Source organism: Girardinichthys multiradiatus, chromosome 11 (assembly GCF_021462225.1).
Source record: "Girardinichthys multiradiatus isolate DD_20200921_A chromosome 11, DD_fGirMul_XY1, whole genome shotgun sequence".
NCBI classification, from domain to species: Eukaryota; Metazoa; Chordata; class Actinopteri; order Cyprinodontiformes; family Goodeidae; genus Girardinichthys; species Girardinichthys multiradiatus.
Window position 1 is genome coordinate 34,623,910 of NC_061804.1, and position 27,927 is coordinate 34,651,836.

The 27,927-nt window shown below is 39.5% G+C and overlaps 1 long non-coding RNA gene across 1 annotated transcript in view; it reads left to right on the forward strand.

The window, feature by feature from the left end:
• Positions 1–27,927, forward strand: part of LOC124876083 — a 95,952-nt gene that overhangs the window by 25,223 nt on the left and 42,802 nt on the right. Inside the window, exon 2 of the long non-coding RNA XR_007040204.1 lies at positions 3,711–3,762. This is a non-coding gene — a long non-coding RNA (uncharacterized LOC124876083). The remainder of the gene's footprint in view (positions 1–3,710; positions 3,763–27,927) is intronic.

Genomic DNA, 27,927 nt, shown 5'->3' on the forward strand with positions numbered 1-27,927 from the left:
GTATGCGCGACGCTAATCTTTAAGAGAGAACTAGTGTCGGCTGGCAGGACAGCGTATTTCTGACTGCCTCACTTGACCGCAGTTTTCTTCTGTACAGTTGATGTCTCCTCACTGAAGCGACGCTGCAAGCCCTGCAGTTCGAGTGGCCGCTTTAGTCAGCGCTAACCAATAGGGAAACGTCTTACAGCGTTTGTCTTTAGGCCCCGCCCAGGATGTTCATGTTTCCAGAACGCAAAATTCTTTGACTTCAACCAAAAACAGAGAGCGTCAAAACCAAAAGAGTGAGTCGTAACCAAAGATGTTTTACATGCGCAAATAAAAGTTTATGTTTTGCAAATAACTTTTTTCTTTTCGTGAGAAAAAATGAGTCGTTTTAATCATAAAAAGTTTTTTCAAACAATTTTTATTTCTCCACAAAATAAAATATTCCATTTAAAAAAAATAAATCGTTACAACTCTGAAAGTTTTGATCACAACTTAATATGTTTTGATTGAGATTAGTTTTTTTTGATTGTATATTCCAAAAGTTTTGACCACAATTTATTTTTTTGATTGAGATTGTTTTTTTTTTTTGATTGAGATTATTTTTTTGTTCGATTGAATAATATTGAGACAAATTTACCTCCATACAAATGACAGCTGCTTTTGGATCACGCATGGATGACAGACTAATAATGAACGCAGCTATTTGCAGTTTTAGTGAGATACTAACACTACAGGTGTTATAGAAACATATTGGCAACAACTCTTCCAGAATTTGACAACTTTGCGCTGAAACGTCCAGTATTGCACGTTCATTGAGGCAGGGGTGTTTTTTGCGCTTCCGATTTCATTGCACATGAAAGTATAACATGCTGCGCGTGTTTTTGCGGATGCTGTCAGGTTTCAAGAGGCACAAACGTTTTGTTTGTGACTCTGTCTGTCTCTAGACAGCGAGAGCGCCAGAGAGGGAGAGAAAGAGAGATCTGTCACAGCCTCTCAGCACAATCGGGTCAAGCCCACGTGAATTTTTGGGACCAGACCATGGCCGGCCAGGGCCGTAAAGTGGGGGGGGCCAATGGCCCCCTGGCCCCTTCCCTATTCCGGCGCCACTGGCTGCCACCTCCCCCAGGCGCAGCAGCAGTCATGTAAACAGACAGAGCTCTGGAGGAATGCTGGACTCTGTGACCTCCCGCCCTGAGCGTGGTTACAGTGCACCGATTTCAGCTGGAACAGCCCGCCCCACGCTGCGCCTCCCCAGAGCTCCGCCTCACCCTACCCCAGCCTGAGGCCCCGCACAGTGGAAAAAACACACCCTGTTCACTTTACACTAAAGGCCCGTCACATACGCATACATGAACAGAGACACACGGACCATGCTCCTCACGTTTCTTTTATACCACCTTTAATCAGCTCTCAGAACAGCAAGTTCTTGGGAGTTCCTTCAGTTTCAGGCTACTTTAGTTCAGATGTTTTATGGCAAGTAGGTTTATTGTACTTTATAAATATTAAGTCCTCCTTGGCACTCATTGTGATATTACTTAATTCAAATTATTTCTAAGATATAAAAAAAGTCTCTATTCTGTGTTTTGTTTTAACAGCCTTTTCTATTTTAGTCTGTATTTACTCTGAGATTTAAAGTAAAAAAATGTTTTGTGAAGAAGAAATGTAAAAAAAAAAAGCTTAATAAAGAACTGTAAAGTTTTCAATTCTTTTTCTTATTGATTAGATATTTGCATTGTTTTAAAAACCACTGATTGTATGTTGTTTGGAAAAAAGCAAGTGCCATGAAGACACTGCCATCTGCTGGTGCACAAAATCAGGAAAAAGAGGACTCCAGGGAAAGTGGATAGTTAGCTATAAGATTAAATTAGACAAGAAAAATAAAATGATCAAAGAGGAAACAAAGAATTATTGCAAACCAGATAGCAAAAATGGAATATGAAAACATAAACTATTCTGGAAATCAGTCAATTTATTAAGTGTTTTGTATTTTCTCTCCTATTACCTGCTGGAGATAGTCTCCCGGCTATCTTCTAAGGATAAGTGGGTATAGAAACCAGCAACTTTGGCTCACTTCAGCAGTCAGAAAACATTCACTGTAGGTTAAAAGTTGATTGTACTGCAAATTGCCCATAGAAATGGGCATGTTTGTGCATTGTTTGTCTAATGTAGCTCTGTGTTAGTGTGTCTGTGTGATGGACTAGTGAACTAACTACTGAATCTCAGTGTAACTCTCCCACCCCACTTGCCCATTGAAATCTGAGACAGGTTCCCACCCCTGAATGATATGAAGCAGACACAGAAAAATAATTAAGTAACTTTTTACTTTTTTAATAATTATCTTGCAAGTTCTTATCCGTCCAGTAGCTGGCTTATTCTATGACAGGTTTATCCTTTTGTGCAAATCGTAAAATTCCCTCCTAATATAGGGCGTTGTGAAGTCTTGCACACACACACTCACAGACTGAGGCACTGAAATATATACCGCTACTTTAAACAGATGTTCACCAGATGTGACATCCAGCAGGTCACATTAGTGAAGAGCTTGGCATATAGTTTAGCATTTCCACACATTAACTGTATGCATGCATGTATGCAGTGCCTGTGTCCACATGTGGACAGATGGTTGCACACACACACACACACACACACACACACACACACACACACACACACACACACACACACACACACACACATCCGTGTTTTACTATCTTTATGAGGACTTTTCGGTTACTTCCATTGACTTCCATTCATTTTCCTTGATTTTTAGTGCCTAACCCTGACCCTAACACTAACCCTAACCAGTTAATACCTAACCCTAACCCTAACAATAACTCAATTCATACCCTAGTCCTAAACCTAACTCCTTTCCCAAGAACGGAATTTGAAAAAGTGAGGACCAGGAAAATGTCCTCACTTTGTCAAAATGTCCTCACTTTGCGATGAAAATACGAAAAATGGTTCTCACTCAGCAACAAGTACAAGAACAAACACACACACACACACACACACACACACACACACACACATGCAGACATGTTCAGAGTCTTGCACACAGAGACACACAATCACAGATAGCAGTTCACTGAGAAATTGAGGACCTGTCTGGTGCCATAGCAACCAATGCGGATATCCCACCCTTTTCAAGCAATAGAGGAGAACAAAAAGCAGACGTAGTAATGACAGACTGACAAGACCTGAATGAGATCTTTATGTATAAGTGCAAAAGTGAGAGCATTAGTCTGCAGAAATGGTAAAATCAGGGAATAGCAAAAACACAGAGATGGAATATAGGGGGATAGAGAAGAGTTACAAATAGTAGTGAAGTAGAGCAATTAAATGCTTTTAAAATAAAAAACTCCCTGGGGTATGTCTGTCTGAGCCATGGCCTAAAAATATAGTTGCTCTTGCAGCTTGTCTCAGCTTGCCTTTCTCCACAGTGACTACCATTTGAACTGCTGTCTCGTATGTAATGCTATTATTCTGGCCCATATATTGAGTTACATAACGCTCTGTACCAAATCCTGACCTCAATCTGCGAAATGGCCACTCTTGCTCTGATCTGAATATTAGGCTTCATATTAGCACTGGTGTATGTGGCGCACCGGGGCAAAAAAACAAAATGGAAACACAACAAGTCAGTAGATCACAGCATCAGTTTCAGACACCATTTTGCGATTTGGACAAATACATCTGCTTCACTCATTATTTTTCTTTTCTTTTAGGTGGCTGAAAGAGCTCTTGCAGTGGATGGAGAGCACCAACCAAGTCCCACTGGTAAGTTGAAGCCTCACAGAGCTTTATTTTCCTGTCTGGCCTGCAGGTGGAAATCACACCTACTACTGTGTGACAGACTACAATATTGGCAGAATCGCTGTTGGAAAACTCCCTTTTTATCATCACTATCTCCTGATTTTTGATGTGCTGTGACCAAGAGACACTGAACGCTGTTGCATCTCAGTACTAAATTAGGCAAATGTGTGTGTTTGTGTGTTTTTGGTGCATCTCTGCTGTGGTCTGCGTGTTCATGCAGCTATTTCGATTAGTGGTCTACAACATGAGGTGAATCAAAGCAATGACGTGACCCAGTTTTGGTGTATGTGATTGTAATGTCAGTCTGTGATGTCAGCTAGATTTGCAAACACTTTTCAGATTTGATGGGCTACCCTAAAGTGAGCACATGTAAAGCTTTTGGGGGTGCTGATTAGGACTTCAGAAAAGCAATGCCTCGATTTAAAATTATCAGAAGCTTATAGCAGTCTTTTTTTTAAAAAGTAAAACTACTTTAGTTCCCCAATATATAGTGTTTGCTCAATTGCACTGTCCAGAATAAATACTTCTTAAGAGAGGTGATATACAGATGTGAAAAACACATTGGAACCTCTGCTGAAGATGCTTAAAAAGCTTTAACATATTCTTAAATTGATGATTTTAAGAGAAATCAAGTCATTGGGTATTTATTAAGTAGGGGGAAAACAAGTTAGGAAATAACTGTTTTGAACCAAATGGCAAGTGGGACAGTTATTGGTTCCCCTGCTGTTAAAACTTTGTACAACCTCCTCCTGAAAAGACGACAGCACTGAGTCTTCTTCTATGACATTTCAAAAGGTTGAAGCACACAGAGAGAGACAGGGATCCTTGACCATTCATCTTTGCACAGTCTGTCTAGATCATGAGTTTGCAGCTCCAGTCCTCTAAGGTCAGTGTCCAGCAGGACTTGGTGACAGGCTGAGGATATTACTAAACATTTAACTCAAACATTTAGGAACCCGGCCTGCGATGCACGAAGCCCATCCTGTGTCCTCCATATTCCTGGGTCCTTTCTTATGCCCTTCAGCTCATCCCCTGGGTTTTCCCTTGGGTGACGTCCATTATGCAAGGCCACATTTTGTATTGTTTAATGTTATTGAGGAAATAAATAGCGTGTCAAGAATTGTGATTTATTATGATAATGATAAACTGATTGATGCAATTTGTAAAAGCCAAAAAATTGATTTTTACTTTGCTGCTGGAACAATTCTTTCCTCCGTTGTTTCTATGGAGCATCAGTAAATAGTAAATTTGAAAATATAATTGAATGCAATTGTTGTGTGCCATTTCGTAATATGGTTGCGCTATTTAAGGTAACTTTTGTACTGAATTCCCCTTCTGATTAGGTTATGTTTTATTTTTAGAGCTGGACTTCATGCAGTGCCAGATGTTTTTACAAAAAGACTGAATTTTGAAAAATTTTATATCATTAATTTGATCAGTTTCAATAATGCCAAAACAAATATTGTGATAACATTTTGAGCTCACATTCCCCATCCCTATGTTTTGGATCATTATCTTGCTGTAAGACCCAATTACAACCCGTATCAGTTTACTGTTAAGAGTCCATCAGAGTTTTATTTAAAATGTTCCAGTATTTCAGAGCTGAATTACATCCCTTCTAATAAGGCTCCCAGGGCCTGTGAAAATACAAAAGGCCCACAGCATTACTTCACAGAGAGGTGTTTTGCAACACATTCATTGTTTGTTTCTTGCCAAACCCACCTGGTGTGTCTGTTGCAGAAAATGCTCTGTCTGGAGAGTTGTTGTTGCTGGTAGGATAAAAAAAGCCATTTTTTTTGGCATGCCTCCCAAACAACCAGTTGGAATGAAGATAGCGTCGCATGGTTGTTATAAAGGCTCAGTGACTCAAAGACACTGCTTTTTACTGGTTAGGAAAATATTCAGCGGTGTCCTGCTCTCTGTGCATGGTGACAACATAAATATGAGTCCTAGTCCAGCCTAGTGGGTAGAGGACAAAACAATTGGGTTTCTGTGTTTCACATCACATTTATACTCATTTTTTATTTGCTTTAAATTGTTTGCTAAGGATGGCAACAGTTCTGGCACCAGTGATTCTGTACAAGTCATTTATTTGCATGGGATTTATTATACAAGTACTCAAAGTTTGATTTTCATAACATTTTCAGTGTGAGTTTAATATTTTCAAAGGCTTTTTAAATGTTATTTTTAACCATCAGTGCCAAGAAATTTATCTGTGTCTGTAGTTGCTCCACTGTCCTCATGCTAGTGCTGTGTTACCTGGAGCGATGAAGAGTGCTTCTTCCCCTCTCTTTAGTAACGAAACTCCACCTGAGCCACTCATCCCTCTGCCTGCTCATTTACGCCTTGCCCTGGGGAGGTTTGTGGTTGGTAGGGTGTGGGGTGGGGTTGAATTACCAGCCAATAAGACTCCTTATACTGACAGTGCTTGACACATGGATTCAACCAATCACAGAGCACTGCAGCAAAGAAAGCAGCAGCAGTAAAAAAGGCAGACGGAAGAATAAATACAATAAGAATTTATTCAAAATGCGTATCAGAGCTCTAGTACTTGTATGTGTCAAAATTTCAAATAGGAAATTAAGTCAAGTCTAGTTATATATGAAATAAGGTAATTCCTAAATTTTAACAAATTTAGTTATTCAGTCTTAATATTTTAATTCTGAGACATGCAGATGTCCAGTGCTTTAACTTTGTTTCTTTATTCCTACTGTCAATGGAGATTTAGAGGATGTCTGACATTCCTGTGAAGCTACAGGTTTTTCCCTTCACAGATGTAAAAGGAACAAAGAAAGGGTAATACCCCAGGGACAATTTGGTCTATGTTTAAAAAAATAGGTTTGTCACTGAGTCACTTTTCCCTTTTAATTTTTGATTGAATTTTCTTAGCTTATCAATAATCTACAGTAGACAAATGATATCACATAATAAGTGTGAATGACTAAAACTCACTCTAATCAGTACATTTTGGTCAGGAAAGGAACACAACATAGTCTGGTGAATCTCATTAGGTTTGAAAAGTGCATTTACCACCTCAGAAATGTGGAGTGCCTTGTTGTTATTGTACACCACTCATAACTCAGCCTCTGTCAGTTCTTAAAGAATCAACAGAGGAAGGATATGGCTAATCAGCTTATAGTCTGTCAGCTCGGTCACAACCGATCAGAACCTCTTTCCTTGTCGGACACAGCTTGGTCGTCCGGTCTTAAAAAGACATGTCTAGTCTCAGAAATCAGACCTCTATATTCACAAGCACTTTACTGGACATGTTGTCGGTTCCCATAGTGGTATTATTCCTGAAACAAGTTGATATTTACTGCACGTTTACGTGACAGGGAACTGAATCAAGGTTAGAACCTGCAGTGATTGTTGTTCATCTTTTTCTGTTTAAGATTTAAGTCAACAAATCTTTTAGATTTGTGATCAGAGGTCAATATTGCAAGACTGAATTTAAAATGTGAGAATCCTAAAGTTTTAGGGCTGCTTGAGAAATACTTCATTTAAAGAGAGAAACATTATAAATCCTCTTTAAAGTTTAATATTTCCATGGCCATGTTATTACCGCAGACACCTTGTTAAACAGATTCATCTTTAGCTCATTTAGAGTCAGACTCAGCCTAGGATTTACTTAGCATAAAACTATGCACTATGACTGCAACAGATGCATGATGAGTCTTTACTTCTGAAGATAAGGTTTTTTAGGTATTATAAACAAGTAATCTTCAAAGCATATCAGCAGACCAAAAAAGAAAAATGGATAAATAAGCTTTATAAGTCCAAATTTGTCTTTTGTGCCTCAGACAAACTTTAAATATTCATTGTTTCTCTCTTTCCATCTGTGCAAAAAGATTTTATATGATTGATTAATATGAAAGACACTGAAGCTAATTTTTATGACTTAATAATAATAATAATAATAATAATAATAATAATAATAATAATACAAGAAACTGAACAAAGAGCATGTTAAACTAATACATGTTTAACTATTATAATTTCATGGAGCTATATTTGTGTAAATGAAAAGTTATACTAACCGTTTATGATTTTGCTCTGATTAAGTTTGAGTATACTGTTACTGTGCGGGTCAGTTAGAGCTGCTTTAACAAACAATAGCGGATCATGGTTGCGCTGACCACAGCTTGCATCTTTTCCGTTTTCACAATCTCACTCCTTGAGATTATGACCCCTGTGGCGGTGTAAAGTGATTTTTTTTTATGGGCATTATCATGTATTTGTATGTAGAGATGCACCAGTCAGCCAGTGTTTGGAATCAAGTCAGATTTTTCTTGAACACATCTCACTGGTGTTTAACAGCCCAAATACAGTTTTTTTGTCCTGTTCCTTAAATACACCTGAACTAAAAACTCCTGAAGACTCATGCATGCTGTTCTGAATTTAGACAAACATAAACGTTTGGGATGTACTCTTTGCTGCATAAATGGAGATTATCTGATTTAAACCAAGATTATCAAAATTAGCTTGTGTTGTATGTGTATGAGTCAACATTGGAATCTGAAAAAATCAAATAAATCAGTAAAACAAAGAATCAATTATAAAACAAGATAAAAAAAAAAAAAAACAGAAGTTAGTAGTGGCATGTAAAAGCTTAACCAGTGCATCTCTATTAGGTTAGACAACTGAATTCTTCTTTAGGGCTGGTTGTAGCTTTTAGGTCTGTCTAAATGTTGAATGGTCTTATAAGAAAAGCAGTTTCACTGACCTTGGCGTGGATTTTAGATATTGTTTATCTCAGGCTGTTTACTTTCTAGTTTTAAGGTCATGCTTTATTGATTGGGGAGTGTTGTTAGGATTTTAAGTTTGTGCTTGACCTCCAATATTTGTAAAGATCTAATCTACCTGAATACATTATAAAGGTTTAAGCCTATATTAAATGAATATGGAGTTTTTCTTTTGTAGAAAAATACTTGAAAAATAGTGTTGTCCTGTTGTTAGTCCATTGTAGCTTATTTTACTTCGTCTGGATACATTTCCAGTGAATTAATGTTTTTGGATTGTGCTGTAGAAATCCTGCGAGCCATCTTATTTGCTGTCTGTAATTTCCCTTTCCATCTTTTTTATTTATTTATTTATTATTATATTATTTTTATTGCAGATTAAAAAGTATTACTAATCTTACTAAAATGTTGAGCGACATGTTTCATCTTTCAATGCAGTTTTTTGGGATATCTTATAAATTTACTATAACACAAAGAAAATGGACAACAGCTAAAGGTTTTGTACGCCAGTGTCCGTGAAAGAATGCCCGCCCAACTCTGTCAGAAACTGACCATGTCCGGCTGATTTGAACTTGTGTGTGTGGAAAAGAATATGAATCAGCCTGTGTCCAGTGTCCTGGAAATGGGTTTGACTGACCAGTTTGTTTCTTTAATTCACTTCAAGTGAAAGTGCAACTGAGTCATAAGGCAAACACAATGACATAGGAAACTACAGCAGGTTCCTGTACCAGTACATACTGCAGTGAGGTAAGCATGAACACACTCGATTTATTTGGTCGGTGAAGTTTGGGACTTTTGTGCCCTCATAATGGCTTCCCGCTGTTCTAAATCATGTCTCGTGTTGTTGGAAAAACACACCCATCAAAGTGTTTTTTTTTTTTCTTAACTGAATGAGTCATTCTATAGAAACAGAGTGTTATCACATGTTTCTGAACTGCTGACCTGTAGTTGGAGTACAATACAGCACAATACAACACTGATTTAGTATGGGTCACTGAATGTATTCAGGAGGGATTGTTCCACTAAAAAAATGTAAATCTTTGGCACTATAATTACCCAATTTTACAGTGATTTGCAAAAATAAGATAAGGGAGTTCAATTAATTTTCATGTCCTGTCACAGATTCTTCATTGGATTTAGGTCTGGACTTTAATTGGACCATTCTAAAACATAAATATGTTTCAATTTAAACTATTCCTTTGAATCTCTTGCGGTATGTTTAGGGTCCCAAGTTCTACTATTGCTCTGTATTTAGCTCCATCCATTTTCTCATCAACTCTAGCCATCTTTGCTGTCCCTGCTAAGAGAAGGCATCCCCACAGTAGATGCTCCCACCACCATATTTATTGTAAGGATGGAATATTTTTTTGCGGCATTAGTGGCCTTTATTTATGTCATTTTTTCAAAGTAGCAGACAGGAAGTGGGGTGAAGAGAGGGGGAAGACATGCAGCACAGATCGGGACTCAAACAAGGGATGGCCTCCATATATGAGTTGCGCGCTCTACCATCAATTCACGCACAGCACCCCAAGGGATGGTGTATTTAGGGTTATGTGCAGTATTAGTTTTCTGCCACATATAGCATTTGACATATAGGCCAAACAGTTTGATTTTGGTGACATCTGACCAGAGCACCTTCTTCCACACATTTACTAGTCTCCAGTCATGGCTTGTGGCAAACTGAAAGAGGTATATCTTAAAACTTGCTTTCAGAAATGGCTTTGTTTTTTGCTCTCTTCCAGAGAAGCCAGGTTTATGGAGTGCACCAACAATAGTTCTCTTGTCAACAGATTCTCCCACCTGAGCTTTGAATCTCTGGAGCTCCTCCAGGGTTACCATGGGTTTTCTTGGTGGGTATTCTGATTATTTCTCTGTGATATACTCAAAGCTTGTGATGCTGTTTTATAACCTAGCCATTCATTAAATGCTCCACAACTTTATCCCTGACCTGTCTCATGTGTTCCTTGGGCTTTTCGATGGTATTTGTTTACTCATGTTCTCAAACAAACTAAAGGTTTTCACAGAACAGCTGGATTTATACTGAGATTAAATTAAAAGGTTGACTCATTTCACTAATTACACGAGCTCCAAAGGCAAGTACTTGTACTGGATTTTATTCAGGGTTATTAGTAAAGGGACTGAATATAAATGCAAAGAACACTTCAGATTTTTATTTATAAAACAAATATTTATATTTAGGTATACTTTTCTGTCAACTATTGCACAATTATGTGGTTCTTTGTGCAAGTGAATCACATGAAAATGTGTTAAACTACATTTAAGGCCATTTCAAGTGGGTCTGTAAGTAATTACTTGTACTTTGTGTTGTACATTCATGGACTACTATGTGTGTGTAAGACTGTTAAAGAGTGCCCAAACTCAATGTTGTCCATTTTCACAATTTAGTTTTTTTTTATTTCTCAATTATACAAAAAAGAAAAATACAATATTTTCATAGACAAATAAAAAAAAACGTTCACAACCTCTCCACTACATTCCTAACCTCACATACTGAATCATACGCCATTCATACGTACCCATTCATGTGTGATCAGATCTGCACAGTGAACACAAAAAACACACTAAACTAACAAGCAAAAAGTCAATACCTCAATCTTCAGAGAGGGTTGCAGCATTATTTACATAAGCCCATTAACAAATAAGCAAATTAGTGTTTATGAGTCCAGATAAGACAAAAAAGGCCCCCAGACCAGTTTCTACTTCAAGTGGGTCTGTAAGAAAACACCTTTACTTGTACTTTGTGTTGTACATTCATGGACTATTATGTGTCTGCACTCTAAGTGGCGATTGCTCTAAGACTGCAAGGGAAGCTCAGCTTTCCCTAAAATGTCAAAAAATAAGTGATCAAATATATACTGTTGTGTGTCATTGACTAAATATGCGCTACAATGCGCTCAACTTTTGTTCAGAATCAGCTTCTTATCACAGGTAACGAGGCGGCTTTCCTCTCACTCATTCCCGCAGCTTCACAGTGCTTTAAACAGTGAGTTCAATAGCAAAGCAAAAATACTGGGCTTTGTCCCGCCCATCGGACGCTCAGCGTCTCTGGGGGTCTATGGGGCAGTGGGCTGGCCTCGGCTGGCCCAGACGCTCAGCTTCTGCGTGATGATTGGATGATCTGTCTGAGGCTGAATCCCTTTTTGATTGACAGCGAAATGAGCGAATCAGCGATCTTGAAATTGAGCTTCCCCTCCTTGAAAGACCTGCATCCGCCACTGCGGTAAGACTGTTAAAGAGTGCTGAACCTTAATGTTGTCCATTGTCACAGTATTGTTTACATCATTCAGCCCTGCAGGTGTATTGTAAGCCCAGCTTGATCTTCAGCAGTGCAAGAAAGCTAATGTAATGTGATGTTTGCCACATTTGCCACATGGTGGAAAATATTCATCATGAATTAGTTGGGTTCACAGCTTCTCCTGATAGCTTCACTGACATGGTGATCCTGGGAGGGAAAATCTGTCAGACAGCCAAGAGTTATGGTTGCCACAAATGACAAATGCATAAAAAATAGCAGAGGAAATGATTTGGCCACTTTTAAAAGTTTGAATATTTGGGAATCTGTGTTAGTGTGTGACTGAAAGGAAAACTAAAGTACTCAGATAAGGGTTTTTTTCTACAGACATATTGGTTTATCATATTCAGTATGTAATATTTACAAAACTGACTTGCCCACAATCTGTTCTCCTGGTTTAAAATAGTAACAAGTAACATTTATGCACTTTATTTTTGTAATATTTACTGTGAAGTTTATTTTCCCATTTAACACACCTTTTCAATGCCATGTTATAAACTTACACCCAGCACTCTAGTCAGTCATCATTCCACATGTATTTAATATGTTTATTGAAGTCACTTCTTTTCTATTTTAATTTGGCAAAATAAAATTCACAAAAAGGCAGTAAGAAACAGTTGGAACACTGCAAGTAGAGAGACAGGCAGCTACAAGAGCCTATGCACAGCCTCTGACCTATAATAATAATAATAATAATCCATCAACCCATTGTCTATACCTGCTGTTCCATGCAGGGCTGCGGGGGAGCTGGTGCCTATCTCCAGCGGTCATTGGGCAGGAGGCGGGGTACACCCTGGAGAGGTCAGCAGTTCATTACAGGGTAACACAGAGACACACAGGGCAAACAACCACGCACACACACACACACACACACACACACACACACACACACACTCAGACCTAAGGGCAACTTACCAGACCAGTTAACCCAACAGTCATGTATTTGGATTTTGCGACGAAACCGTAGTACATGGAGCACACCAACACATGCATGAGGAGAACATGCAAACACCATACAGAAAGACCCAGGCTGGGTTTTGAATCCAGAACCCTCTTGCTGGAAGGCAACCGTGCAATCAAATGCGACCACGTGCAGCCCCTAATAATAATAATAATAATAAGATTAAGAATAATAATAATTACTATAAAGCATGTATACTATTATACTAGGGCTGCAAGGTGGCGCAGTTGGTAGCACTGTTGCCTTGCAGCAAGAAAGTCCTGGGTTTGATTCCCACCGGGGTTCTTTCTGCATGGAGTTTGCATGTTCTCCCCGTGCATGCGTGGGTTCTCACCGGGTACTCCGGCTTCCTCCCACAGTCCAAAGACATGCCTGTTAGGTTAATTGGTCACTCTAAATTGCCCTTAGGTGTATGAATGAGTGGTTGTTTGTTTGTTGCTCTGCGATGGACTGGCGACTTGTCCAGGGTGTACCCTGCCTCTCGCCTATAGACTGCTGGAGATAGGCACCAGCTCCCCCGCGACCCACTATGGAATAAGCAGTAGAAAATGACTGACTGACTGACTATTATACTAAAATATAAAAACATACAATGGATTGTGATGTTGTGTCAAATCTTCAATATCTATGGTTCACACAGTCATGAAAGCAAATATAATAATATTTATAATAATATTAAAATAGACTAGTTTGGAAAAGAATTGCACTACGTTTTGAGATTACTATGCTTTACAGTTGGAGAAACTGAATCACTAAATTGCTTATTTTCACAATATTTAGGTTGATATTAGGGTTTATTATTTATCGTCATGTTGCTCTGATATTGTCTGGAATTGGCCTAATGTTAAATTCTATTTGTTTACTGTCTATGTCTGACTAACGTTTCAGACCAATTGCTCCCATATAACAGATTTAAATCATTGGGTCTCTCCTGGCTCCCTCCTCCTCCGCAGACATGTGTAACAGTCTGGCAATGTCCACATCATTTTGGTATTTTCCAAAGTAGTGTGCTCCCATAATCATTTATTGAAATGAGTTACTGACGCAGTTTCCTGAGGGTGCTGTCCAAAATGAAAAATAACAATTTGTCAGAAGGGACTGGCATGACCGCAGACTGCAGAAAGTACAAGTATGCAGCATCTGTGACATCATTGGTTTCTAAAAGAAGGTTTTTACTCAAAGGATCTGGATTTGCTAATCCAAATGTCATCAAATGGGAGGGGTTCTACTCTGAAGTATGAATCATTTGGTCTTGTACTACGTCTTTGTCACACCCAGTTCCACAGATGGGTGTTTAATGTGTATATTGTATAGATACTGTCATAATAAATGAGAAACATTTTTAGAAATTGGGGGCACTCCTGGAGTACGGGGTCGGGGGCCCTTTATCAGGGGCCATCCGGTCTCTGTACAAGTGGAGCAGGAGTGTGGTCCACATTGCCGGCACTAAGTCGGACCTGTTCTCAGTGCATTTTGGACTCTGGCAGGGCTGCCCTTGTCACCGGCCCTGTTCATAACTTATATGGACAGGATTTCTTGGTGCAGCCAAATGCCGGAGGGGTTCTGGTTTGGAGACCAGTGTAAAGTGGCTGGGATGAAGATCAGCTCCTCCAAGTCTGAGGCCATGGTTCTCGAAAAGGTGGCTTGCCCTCTTCAGGTTGTAGGGGAGTTCCTGCCTCAAGTGGAGGAGTTCAAGTATCTCGGTGTCTTTTTCACGAGTGAGCGGAGAATGGAGCGGGGGATCAACAGACGGATCGGTGTGGCTGCCGCAGTAATGCAGACACTGTGCCGGTCCGAAGTGGTGAAAAGAGAGCTGAGCCAAAAAGCGAAGCTCTTGATCTACGTTCCTACCCTCACCTATGGCCATGAACTATGGGTCATGACCGAAAGAACGAGATCCCGGATACAAGCGGCGGAAATGAGCTTTCTCCGTAGGGTGGCCGGGCACTCCCTTAGAGATAGGGTGAGGAGCTCGGCCATCTGGGAGAAGTTCAGAGTAGAGCCGCTGCTCCTCCGCATCAAGAGGAGTCAGTTCAGGTGGCTCGGGCATCTGTATCGGATGCCTCCAGGACGCCTCCCTCGAGAGGTGTTCTAGGCATGTCCCACCAGGAGGAGGCCCAAGGGATGGCCCAGGACACGCTGGAGGGACTGTCTCTCGGCTGGCTTCAGAACTCCTTGGTCTCCCCCCAGAGGACCTGGAGGAGGTGTCTGAGGATCTCTACTGAGTCTGCTGCCCTCGCAACCTGGTCCCAGATGAAGCAGAAGACGACAAGTATGAGTACGAGTACATTTTTAGAACAGCTTAACAGCCCCGCATCTTCGCCTAGTCTAAAAGCATTAGGAGCAAGTGCTTTTATGGATGTTGGCTTGTCTTGCTCTCTGTTGTCCCTGTGACTGATGATCCATTTAGGGGTTTCTTCTGTGCTTTGTTTCTGAGTGATCCTAAGCAGTAAAAGGCAGGTGCAGAAAATGAATGGATGAATGAATGTTACGTTGTGTTGTTTATACAGTATATACAAGTATCTCCTCATCTGCAACACAATCAACCATCATCAGAAGTTATTTTTTATTCATCAGCAAATGCAGAACATGTGTATTTCAGACTTTAAAATGTTGTTTTGTTTTCCCTTTGACTGAAGTTGTCCCTTTGAAACACCTTGAGTCTTTATTGTTTTTTGCACTAGACTCTGCACTTAGGCTGTGCCCTCATAGCTACTTCAAGAGTTTTGCTCATCTTGATTAACTGTATAATTAGATTGTCACACTATACAAGATAGTAATATTCTAAGAGATGTGCAATTGATAATTATAGTTTTGACTGCAATTACGATGTTGTGACTATGTTTTTGAAAGTTTTTATACTTACCCAAATTGCCATAATTGTTTTCTCCAATAATTAGGAGAAAACATTAATGGCAACAAGTTTTTGTGTAATCGTCAAAACATTCTTTTGACTGACTCACAGAGACATTCAATAAACTAAACTGATTTTAAAATACGTGGAAAATGGTCTAAAAGGAAAAATAAATGGTTGCCATTGAAAATGACATAACATAACTGCATCAGTTATGAAAGGGGTCCAAACCAAATCTCAGCAATTTCTTCTCTGCGTTTGGCATACGTTGTCTCTCCTGCTGGTTGACCATTAGGGTCTTTGCTTAAAAAAACATACCAGCTGCAAGAAAAGGTGGTTTTGGCCTTAGAATTATCCCTTTGTTAAGCACATTTCTTATTTCTTAAAAAGCCATTCACGAGATATAACTTTCTTCTGTCATCGAACCTCACCAGTTCCCAATTGCAATAAGCTTATGGCCTTTAATCTACTTCATAAATTTTGTACCATTTTAAACTGATTATAACTTTACTTGCCATGTTGCCTCGAAATTTAGAAAAGAAAATACGGAAATGTTCCATGCAATTTCAAAAACATTCCCAAATGACCAACGTCTGGTACAAGTTTAGTTTTTTAATGCCTTAGATAAAAAAAATAATCATCATTGTTGCCTAGTGTCAATATGTAACATTTTACCGTATTCAACTGGAACTATTATTTTCAGTGTAATTTCAGTGTAAAACTTTCATAGAGAAAGTGGAGTAAAGATTTATGCATAATTTAATTGTGTGGTTCCAATGGTATTTGTCCCTAAAAGTCAAAGTAAAAAAAAAAAAGTGTTTGTTAAATGTTATATTTTATTAAAGGATTTAATCTTGACAATTCTAGCTCAGTGAGACAAACGAGTGCCATTCTCAAGTATGCATGAAATCCATTGGTCATTCTTTACTATATTGGAAAGACAGTCTCAGAGCTTTACCCTGAATGTATGAGTTGAGTACACTGTCTTTGCATTATGTTTGTCATTGTCAATATAGATTTTACCCAAATATCAACAATCGTTAGTTATCATAGCTGAGATGTGTCCAATTACCTATTTTGCTATAGCTAGGTATGAATCTTTCTTTGCACATAACTTGCAAAATACATAAAATGATCTGTCTTCTTTTTAAGCTTGTTTCAGTAGATGTAACATAAAAGTTTGTATGTACTTTTATACATGTAGAGTTACACTTCTTCTTGACCTTTATGTTATGCTGTGTCAGAGCTACACAATATTAGCAAATGATAAAATTACAATATTTTCAAAATTTGTCCTTGTGATAAATCCACTTTTTCATTGTTATGCTTTTGAAGCACTCTCTTTTAGCATCTTAGGTACTATGAGCTATTGAATGTGGACATTTAATGAAGTGAGACTCCATACTCTGAATATACACTTACTGACCATTTGTTTTAGGTACACCGGTTCAATTGCTTGTTAACACAAACAGCAAATTCGCCAATCACATGGCAGCAACAAAATACATTTAAGAAATATAGATTTAATGAAGGTAACTTGCCAGAGTTCAAACATCGGGATGTCAAAGAAATTAGATTTAACTGACTCTGAGTGTGGCATGGTTGTTGATGCCATTTGAGCTGGTCTGAGTGACTTAGAAACTGCTGATCTACTGGGATTTTTACACACAACCATCTATCTGGTGTACAGAGAATGGTCCAAGGAAGAGAAAATACTGAATGAGGAGTAAATGTTTGGAGAGACAGTTTCAATTCCCGCTTCCTTCTGCTACATGTCAATATTCCCCTGGACAAGGCAATTAACCTCAAGTTGCCTACCGATCTGCATATCATTGTATGAATGTGAGCATTTGCTAGTGCAATTGGGTTAATGTGGCTCTAGTGTAAAGCCCTTTGAGTGGTTGGTATGACTGGAAAGTCCATTTGTTTTGTAACAACAGGAAACTGAGGCTAGAATTCATACAGGCTTTCCAAAATTGGCCAGTGACAGATTGGAAAAACTTTCCCTGCTCCAGTTTGACCTGCAAGACTCAGATGGTAGGTTCAGAATTTCAAACAACTTGAAAGCATGGATTCATCCTGTCATATATCAATGGTTCACACTGCTAGTGGTGGTAGTATAATGGTATGGGGAACTTTTTCTCACCACAATTTGGGCTCCTTAGTACAAACTGAGGAATCTTTAACTTTATGACCATGGTGTACCAATTTTCTAACATCTACTTCTTAGTAGTAGATAGTTAACCATGGCAAAAAGCTTGAATCATCTCAAACTGGGTTCTTCAACATGAAAATGAGTTCACTGTATTCTACTGGTCTCTACAGTCACCAGATCCAGCGATTTGCTTCATGAAAATGCAGCCAATAAATCCGTTGTCACGTTTATATGGACCAAAATGTCAGACAAATGCTTCTGACACCTTGTTGAATCTGTGCAACCAAGCTTTTTTGAGGCCTCTGAGTGTAATATTGGCATGCAATCCATGAGTTCTTGATCCTTCAAATATAATAGTATTCCAGATAATGCTTTGATATTGATATTGTGAATGCTGATGATTGTGATGACAATGGATGCACCTATTTGACCTTTGTCAATAAAAAACATTGCAGACGTAAAAGGAAGGTGATTTTAAGCCCAATATATCAGCAACATTAAGATCTAAACTTCAGACTGGAGCTGTAAATGTCTGTTGTAACACTACTGCAGACTTTTTCTTGCCAACTGAAGTCTATGTATAAGGCCTCTGCAAAGCTGGCATCGGTCATGCATCCAAGCACTCTATTTAGAGAGGAATTAGAAATCCTGAGAAGCTGTTAATCACCACAGCCATTCACATTCCTTATGGACTCTACTCAGCTCAGGACCTCTATGCTTGTAGAAGGGGCACAGTCTGGGGGAAGCTGGACCAATGCTACTGGACTCTATGGTCTTTAATTAGAGCGAGAGCTTGGCAGGGACTGATGGAGGAGAAAGGCTCTCAGGATGTTAGTCCTGGGTGAGAGGGTTCACACACAAAACACTGGCTTTTCATTACTGCACTACTCATTCAGTCGGTGTGTAAAGTATGGTGTATATGTGAATGCACATCTGCGTGCATTCACATATACATAAGGCGTAGAAAATGAGAAAATGTGTGCGTGTTCTTTTCGTGCGGATGTGTATGCACATTAGAGTGTGTATATGAGCTTCCTTACCTCATTGCTCAGGCATTCCCGAAGAGAAAGTGGTGTGAAGTGAAAGAGCGGCTCTCACAGTGTGGGTATTCATGGACTGGGCCCCCGTGGGCCAGTCAGGGCTCCAGTGTTCACAGACAAAGCCTCTCCAGCGGGACCTAGACACACTCACACAGTAAGGGGAGCAATAGAAGGAGAGGAACACAGAGAAAGGTAACAAGGGGAGGGGAAATGGAGAAGGGCTGGGCAAACTGTTTGTGTGGCAGCACCCCCTGTCTCCCAATAGTGCAGGTGTGATGGGTTGTCACTGTAGACCAGCTCAAACTTGCTGAACTCAGGGCTAAATTCTTGAGTTTTATTTTGAGAAAAATTCTAACTGACACATATCTTTCTTCATTTTATTTTAGACATTCCCAAGTTAGGAGTTGTGACTAAATTGTTTCTATGCTTCTCTAAGTCACCTTGAAGAGCAGAGCTTGCACTCTGATCTCTGTCTTTGCTTTTTGTTTTATTGCTGTCGGCAGATTTTATGAATCTGTCCTCCTCCTATTAGATTTGACCCCTCCCTCTCTCCTTACATGAGCCAGTCTTCTCCCTCCTCCAGCCCGCACTGCTCCTTCTAACTTTAAGCCAGCAGCTGGAGCTCTTACAATTCAGAGTTTATTCCACTTGCCCGTCCTGTCAATGTTCCCCCTGCCTGGCCCCTTCCCTAGATCGGGTAGCCTGGTTCACTGTGTCCTCAAACAACCCGAGCGCATGTACAGGAAAGAGGCCCCAGATTGGGGAGGCCCATCTTTAATCCCTGGTTTTTCTAAAGGAACTCACAGTGAGCAGTCTCTGTGCAGATTTCTTTGTTGACAACTTACTCCAGTGTGTCTGTTCTCTGCAATGCCAATATTAAGCTTGCCAGAATGCAAACGGACATACATTGTGACCAGGCAATGACGGTTAATTAAGGAAAACCGATAATAAAAATTCACACTTCTGCATTATACATTGTAAAGCAGTGAATTAGAAGTAAACTGAACAAACTGGCGAAGTACTTTAAATAAAGACAAACATTGATTCCCTGCCAGTGGATATCTTTTATTCATTTCCGTTAAACCAGTGTTACTGTTGGCTAATGGATTATAAATTGTTGGAGACTGAAATAAAGAAATCAAGGCCACTATACTGCCTGAAACATATAAATCACATGAAAGCCATGATAGCTTCTCTTTCCGCTGTTAGTGACTGTATTAAGGGTTTCTTGGACAACATGCCCTCAGTTTAGCACATTATGATATTTTTGTTGTATTATATTTTTCCCACTTTTTAAGTGAATAGTACATAAATAAATATTGATGACTGGTGACACTACTATGCACACTGGGGAAACCATACCACAAGGAACCATAGCATACCATAACGGAATCTGCTTTGATTCCCACTTCCTTCTGCTACATGTCGATGTTCCCCTGGACATCATCTGCTTTGATGATGTTCAGTTGCTATTAAATAATAAAAATAATCAGTAGTGTTGGACTGAATGTAGTGAACTGGGTCTGAGTATGGCTATGTTATTGTTTTTCATTGAAACTGGACTGAATTGGGTTTTATATAAATGGAACTGTTTGTTTTGTGTTTACAGATTACATTTGTTGTGAATTATTACTGATTTGAAATTAATTTGATGTTTTTTTTACTATTGTTAGAAAAATATGCTAACGTTTTGAATTTGACTATGCTTAAAAGCATTTTTTATCTCAATAAACAAAAATTACAGAGAACTATGGAATATATAAATTTCCATTGCTTAAGAGGCTAAGCAAAACAAATGAGGTGTAATTGCAGGCAGATGATGAGGACGAGGCTTTTAAAATGTACAATTATTTAACATGACTAACATTTTAAAACAAAGACAAAGTTATTGATGATGATTAATTAGTTGACTTTTAAATCTGTCTGCAGCATTTTATAGCAGTTTGCACAGCTAGCATTGCTAAAACAGCAGTCTCTCTGTGTATTCCTTAGAGAATGTAGTTTATTTCCTAAACTGCGGAATTTCCAAAAGTCTGTCAGCATTTAGCAATCCAACATGTTTCATGACAGACAAAAAAACAAATGGAAGCTCTAAATGATAAAACAGAGCACCTTCCTGTTATCTCCCTAAAAAGTCTCACTGTCTCTTGCAGCCTGAAAGAGCCTTTCAAATACAGAGCCTTGCGAAAGTACTCGGCCCCCTGGAACTTTTCAACCTTTTGCCACATTTCAGGCTTCAAACATGAAGATATAAAATTCAAATTTTTTGTGAAGTATCAACAACAAGTGGGACACAATCGTGAAGTGGAATTAAATTTATTCGATGTGTCAAACGTTTTTAACAAATAAAAAACTGAAAAGTAGGGCGCGCAATATTATTCGGCCCCTTTACTTTCAGTGCAGCAAACTCACTCCAGAAGTTCAGTGAGGATCTCTGAATGATCCAATGTTGTCCCAAATGACTGATGATGATAAATAGAATCCACCTGTGTGTAATTAAGTCTCCGTATAAATGCACCTGCTCTGTGATAGTCTCAGGATTCTGTTCAAAACGCAGAGACCATCATGAAGACCAAGGAACACACCAGGCAGGTCCGAGATACTGTTGTGGAGAAGTTTAAAGCCGGATTTGGATACAAAAAGATTTCCCGAGCTTTAAACATCCCAAGGAGCACTGTGCAAGCAATCCTATTGTAATGGAAGGAGTATCAGACCACTGCAAATCTACCAAGACCCGGCCGTCCCTCTATAAACTTTCATCTGGAACAAGGAGAAGACTGATCAGAGATGCAGCCAAGAGGCCCATGATCACTCTGGATGAACTGCAGATATCTACAGCTGAGGTGGGACAGTCTGTCTATAGGACAACAATCAGTCGTTCCTGCACAAATCTGGCCTTTATGGAAGAGTGGCAAGAAGAAAGCCATTTCTCAAAGATATCCATAAAAAGTCTCGTTTAAAGTTTGCCACAAGCCACCTGGGAGACACACCAAACATGTGGAAGAAGGTGCTCTGGTCAAATGAAAGCAAAATCGAACTGTTTGGCCACAATGCAAAACGATATGTTTGGCGTAAAAGCAACACAGCTCATCACCCTGAACACACCATCCCCACTGTCAAACATGGTGGTGGCAGCATCATGGTTTGGGCCTGCTTTTCGTCAGCAGAGACAGGGAAGATGGTCAAAATTGATGGGAAGATGGATGGGGCCAAATACAGGACCATTCTGGAAGAAAACCTGTTGCAGTCTGCAAGAGACCTGAGACTGGGACGGAGATTTATCTTCCAACAAGACAATGATCCAAAACATAAAGCCAAATCTACAATGGAATGGTTCACAAATAAACGTATCCAGGTGTTGGAATGGCCAAGTCAAAGTCCAGACCTGAATCCAATCGAGAATCTGTGGAAAGAGCTGAAGACTGCTGTTCACAAACGCTCTCCATCCAACCTCACTGCTGCACTGAAAGTAAAGGGGCCGAATAATATTGCATGCCCTACTTTTCAGTTTTTTATTTGTTAAAAACGTTTGACACATCGAATAAATTTAATTCCACTTCATGATTGTGTGCCACTTGTTGTTGATTCTTCACAAAAAATTTGAATTTTATATCTTTATGTTTGAAGCCTGAAATGTGGCAAGAGGTTGAAAAGTTCAAGGGGGCCGAGTACTTTCGAAAGGCACTGTAGCTTCTTATTGCCTCCCTCTGAATTCATTTAAGACAGTCGTACTTGTTACCAAGCAGGGCAGATTAAGCTGAAAATCGCCTGATCCAGGCCCCAACAGTTCTCTCTATACATCTCTACTTTGGTTATGAAAATAAACAAACGTGTTATGTGTTCCTGAGCTTAAAAGAGTATATGAGTTACTAACACAACACAATGTGTTACGATGGTTTTTTATAATCTAAAATAGAATCTAAAATATAAAAATGTTTATTATTTCACACTTTTTGTGTACTACATAATCCCATGTGTGTTCTTTCAAAGTTGTGCTGCCCTTGATGAGAATCTAGAATGTAAATAGTCATGAAAATAAAGAGACCCATTAGTGACAAAGTGTATCTAAAACGTTTAACCGGTAGTGTATGACTGCTATACCTTTAACTGGACTGTAAATGGTTGCCTGATGGATGTAATGATACATAAGGCACAGAAGAAATCATAATGGCTTCATAATCCCTTTGACTCCTGATCCCTGTAAATCCCCCTTGAGTAAAAGGCCATGACCCCAGCATCTGCACTGACAGAAGGAGCATCAGCAATTTCTGAGCAAGTCCAAGAAAATATCCTTTATGTAAGGTAAAAGAACCAACCTCCTATGTTTGCTGTCTTTAGGATTCTTCTAGGGAAAGTGAAATGATGAGATGTGAGACATGCGCCTCGTTTAGCACCAATCTAATCAAGTTAGTACTTCAGGCGTTGAGCACTCTAAAATTTTATTTTTGTGTAAACTGCTATGAAAACTTGTCAGTGTAAAATTAGAAAACTTGAGTAATTTTCCTGCTTGCCAAGTGTGGTTTTCTAAAGGATGAGTGTGTAGCATCAGTTACTTGAGATTGTTGGGTGAGATCTTACACCTGGTGTCATAAGTCTGGTGTCACTGAGACTAATCTAACACTCTGGGATGTGGCGCCTCTGAGGAAGATGGTTTCTCACTCAGAACATTTCTGTTAGGTCTACAGACACCATTTTGGTTGGGATTGTGGATTTGTATTCAGTTCCAGATGTGTTTTTTGTGATAGTTTTCTCTCAGTTAGAAGCAGCTGAAGACACAGCAAGTTGTGAAATTACAATAGAAAAGGATAAGACTGACCCTAGAAAATGCAAAACTATCATAGCTGGAGGCCACTAGTCAACCCAGCTGCAGTTGCCGAAATCCCTCTTAGAAATTGATTGTGTCTTGTGCTTTCAATGTAGGGCTGTAACTAAAGAAGGTTTAGACTGCTTTTCATCTTAAATCCAAAATATATATAGTTTTTGTACAATTTTTGCCTAGTTTTTTTATATGAGTGCATTGTTTTTTCAGCAAATGGTATGTTTTACATTCTGTATACTTCAGTTAACGATTATTCAATTACAAAATTAGTTGACGATTATTTCAATAATTGATTAATTGCTATTAATCTGATTAATTGTTTCAGCCCTACTTCAGTTTCAGTTTTTTTGTTTATTTAATTTTCCTGGACTGAAAAGTGAGGAAGTTGTAACATATTTTATTCTCTACACAATCAGGAATTCGATTGAAGTATCTTTCAGGACTGCATAAGAAATATTTACATACCTCATCCATCCATCCATCCATCCATCCATCCATCCATCCATCCATCTATCCATCCACCCACCCTCTTTATAGTCTGGTTTCTGCAGGTTCAATAGTTAAATCCTGACCACTGGGGAAATCGCATTTAAGTGGTCTAAAAGGAACTGAAAACTAGAAGTCTAAAATATTGATATGAAATATCCATCCATCCATTGTTTGGCTGAATAAAAACAATTTAAAATCAAAATCTGCAAGGGGGAAGAATAATTTGGTTTAACTATAGTTTGGTTTTTGTTAAAATATTTTATTATTTGGGTTTCACCACTGGCTTGTTTCCGACATTTATTCTAACAATGACAATGTTTCTTCATGCTCTGATTTTTTCTTAAAGTTGTTTCGTGTCAAATTTTGTTTTTATTCAATTCAATTCAATTCAAAGATACTTTATTGATCCCCGAGGGGAAATTAGATTATTGATGAGCTATTTATCTTTAGCCAGAAATTATTCTAGTTATATACATACAGTTAAATGGAATGGTTTTAGTCTTTAGTAAAGCTTAGTTTATGATTTTGCGCATTTTATGTTGTGTAACTTTGACTTTTAATTTGATATATATATATATATATATATATATATATATACAGGGGTTGGACAATGAAAGTGAAACACCTGGTTTTAGACCACAATAATTTATTAGCATGGTGTAGAGCCTCCTTTTGTGGCCAATACAGCGTCAATTCGTCTTGGGAATGACATATACAAGTCCTGCACAGTGGTCAGAGGGATTTTAAGCCATTCTTCTTGCAGGATAGTGGCCAGGTCACTACGTGATACTGGTGGAGGAAAACGTTTCCTGACTCGCTCATCCAAAACACCCCAAAGTGGCTCAATAATATTTAGATCTGGTGACTGTGCAGGCCATGGGAGATGTTCAACTTCACTTTCATGTTCATCAAACCAATCTTTCACCAGTCTTGCTGTGTGTATTGGTGCATTGTCATCCTGATACACAGCACCGCCTTCAGTATCCAATGTTTGAACCATTGGATGCACATGTTCCTCAAGAATGGTTTGGTAGTCCTTGGCAGTGATGTGCCCATCTAGCACAAGTATTGGGCCAAGGGAATGCCATGATATGGCAGCCCAAACCATCACTGATCCACCCCCATGCTTCACTCTGGGCATGCAACAGTCTGGGTGGTACGCTTCTTTGGGGCTTCTCCACACTGTAACTCTCCTGGATGTGGGGAAAACAGTAAAGGTGGACTCATCAGAGAACAATACATGTTTCACATTGTCCACAACCCAAGATTTGCGCTCCTTGCACCATTGAAACCGACGTTTGGCATTGACATGAGTGACTAAAGGTTTGCCTATAGCGGCCTGGCCGTGTATATTGACCCTGTGGAGCTCCCGACAGACAGTTCTGGTGGAAACAGGAGAGTTGAGGTGCACATTTAATTCTGCTGTGATTTGGGCAGCCGTGGTTTTATGTTTTTTGGATACAATCCGGGTTAGCACCCGAACATCCCTTTCAGACAACTTCCTCTTGCATCCACAGTTAATCCTGTTGGATGTGGACCGTCCTTCTTGGTGGTATGCTGACATTACACTGGATACCGTGGCTCTTGATACATCACAAAGACTTGCTGTCTTGGTCACAGATGCGCCAGCAAGACGTGCACCAACAATTTGTCCTCTAAAGAACTCTGGTATGTCACACATAATGTTGTGTGCATTTCAATATTTTTAACAAAACTGTGCTCTTACCCTACTAATTGAACCTTCACACTCTGCTCTTACTGGTGCAATGTGCAATCACTGAAGACTGGCTACCAGGCTGGTCCAATTTAGCCATGAAACCTCCCACACTAAAATGACAGGTGTTTCAGTTTCATTGTCCGACCCCTGTACAGTACAGACCAAAAGTTTAGACACACCTTCTCATTCAAAGAGTTTTTTTTATTTTCATGACTATGAATATTGTAGCTTCACACTGAATGCATCAAAACTATGAATTAACACATGTGGAATTATATACTGAACAAAAATGTGAAACAACTGAAAATATGTCTTATATTCTAGGTTCTTCAAAGTAGCCACCTTTTGCTTTGATTACTGCTCCGCACACTCTTGGCATTTTGTTGATGAGCTTCAAGAAGTAGTCACCTGAAATGGTTTTCCAACAGTCTTGAAGGAGTTCCCAGAGATGCTTAGCACTTGTTGGCCCTTTTGCCTTCACTCCGCGGTCCAGCTCACCCCAAACCATCTCAATTGGGTTCAGGTCCGGTGACTGTGGAGAACAGGTCATCTGGCGCAGCACCCCATCACTCTCTTTCTTGGTCAAATAGCCCTTACACAGCCTGGAGGTGTGTTTGGGGTCATTGTCCTGTTGAAAAATAAATGATGGTCCAACTAAACGCAAACCGGATGGAATAGCATGCCGCTGCAAGATGCTGTGGTAGCCATGCTGGTTCAGTATGCCTTCAATTTTGAATAAATCCCCAACAATGTCACCAGCAAAGCACCCCCACACCATCACACCTCCTCCTCCATGCTTCACGGTGGGAACCAGGCATGTAGAGTCCATCTGTTCACCTCTTCTGCGCCGCACAAAGACACGGTGGTTGGAACCAAAGATCTCAAACTTGGACTCATCAGACCAAAGCACATATTTCCATTGGTCTAATGTCCATTCCTTGTGTTCTTTAGCCCAAACAAGTCTCTTCTGCTTGTTACCTGTCCTCAGCAGTGGTTTCCTAGCAGCTTTTTTACCATGAAAGCCTGATTCACACAGTCTCCTCTTAACAGTTGTTCTAGAGATGTGTCTGGTGCTAGAACTCTGTGTGGCATTGACCTGTTTTCCCAATTGTTCGGACTGACTGACCTTCAGCTGTGTACTGTATCCACCTCCTGCACAACACAACTGATGGTCCCAACCCCATTTATAAGACTTGAAATCCCACTTATTAAACCAGACAGGGCACACCTGTGAAGTGAAAACCATTTCAGGTGACTACCTCTTGAAGCTCATCAACAGAATGCCAAGAGTGTGTGGAGCAGTAATCAAAGCAAAAGGTGGCTACTTTGAAGAACCTAGAATATAAGACATATTTTCAGTTGTTTCACACTTTTTTGTTCAGTATATAATTCCACATGTGTTAATTAATAGTTTTGACGGCTTCAGTGTGAAGCTACAATATTCATAATCATGAAAATAAGGACAACTCTTTGAATGAGAAGGTGTGTCCAAACTTTTGGTCTGTAATATATATATCGTTTTTATTATTGTGACTATAATCCACTATAAGTAATCCACTTATTTTAGGCCCGTGTTTTTTTTTTAAAGAATCTTTCCCCGTACTCTTTCTGCATGTTAGGGTTGTATTTATGTGTTTGTGTTCCTGTATGCAGCAGTGCATGGATGGATCGTTGGTTTGATGTTCTGAAGTAAAGCTGTTTGTCTCCATCCTGTGTGTTCTGAAATCTCCTTTGCCACAGACAGTCTGGGATGCAGAGATGTTGTGGGGAGTGGGGGAGGTGGGGAGCGGACATGGCGGCAGGCTAGAATCAATTGGCAGTGTAATGAGATGGCCCAGTGCCAGGTAACCATGGAGCTACCCTCTTTGCCTGTCTACAAGTGCAGAGTTCAAAATTAAACTGAATGAATGAGAGAGAAAGGCAGGAGGGAGGGGAAGGAGGGCAGGGAAATAAGGGTTTGAAACGGCAGGAGTGGAGGGTGAGAGAAAGAAAGAAATGCCAAAAAAGAGGGTGGTTGATGAGGCACTGTGGACTATTTCTAA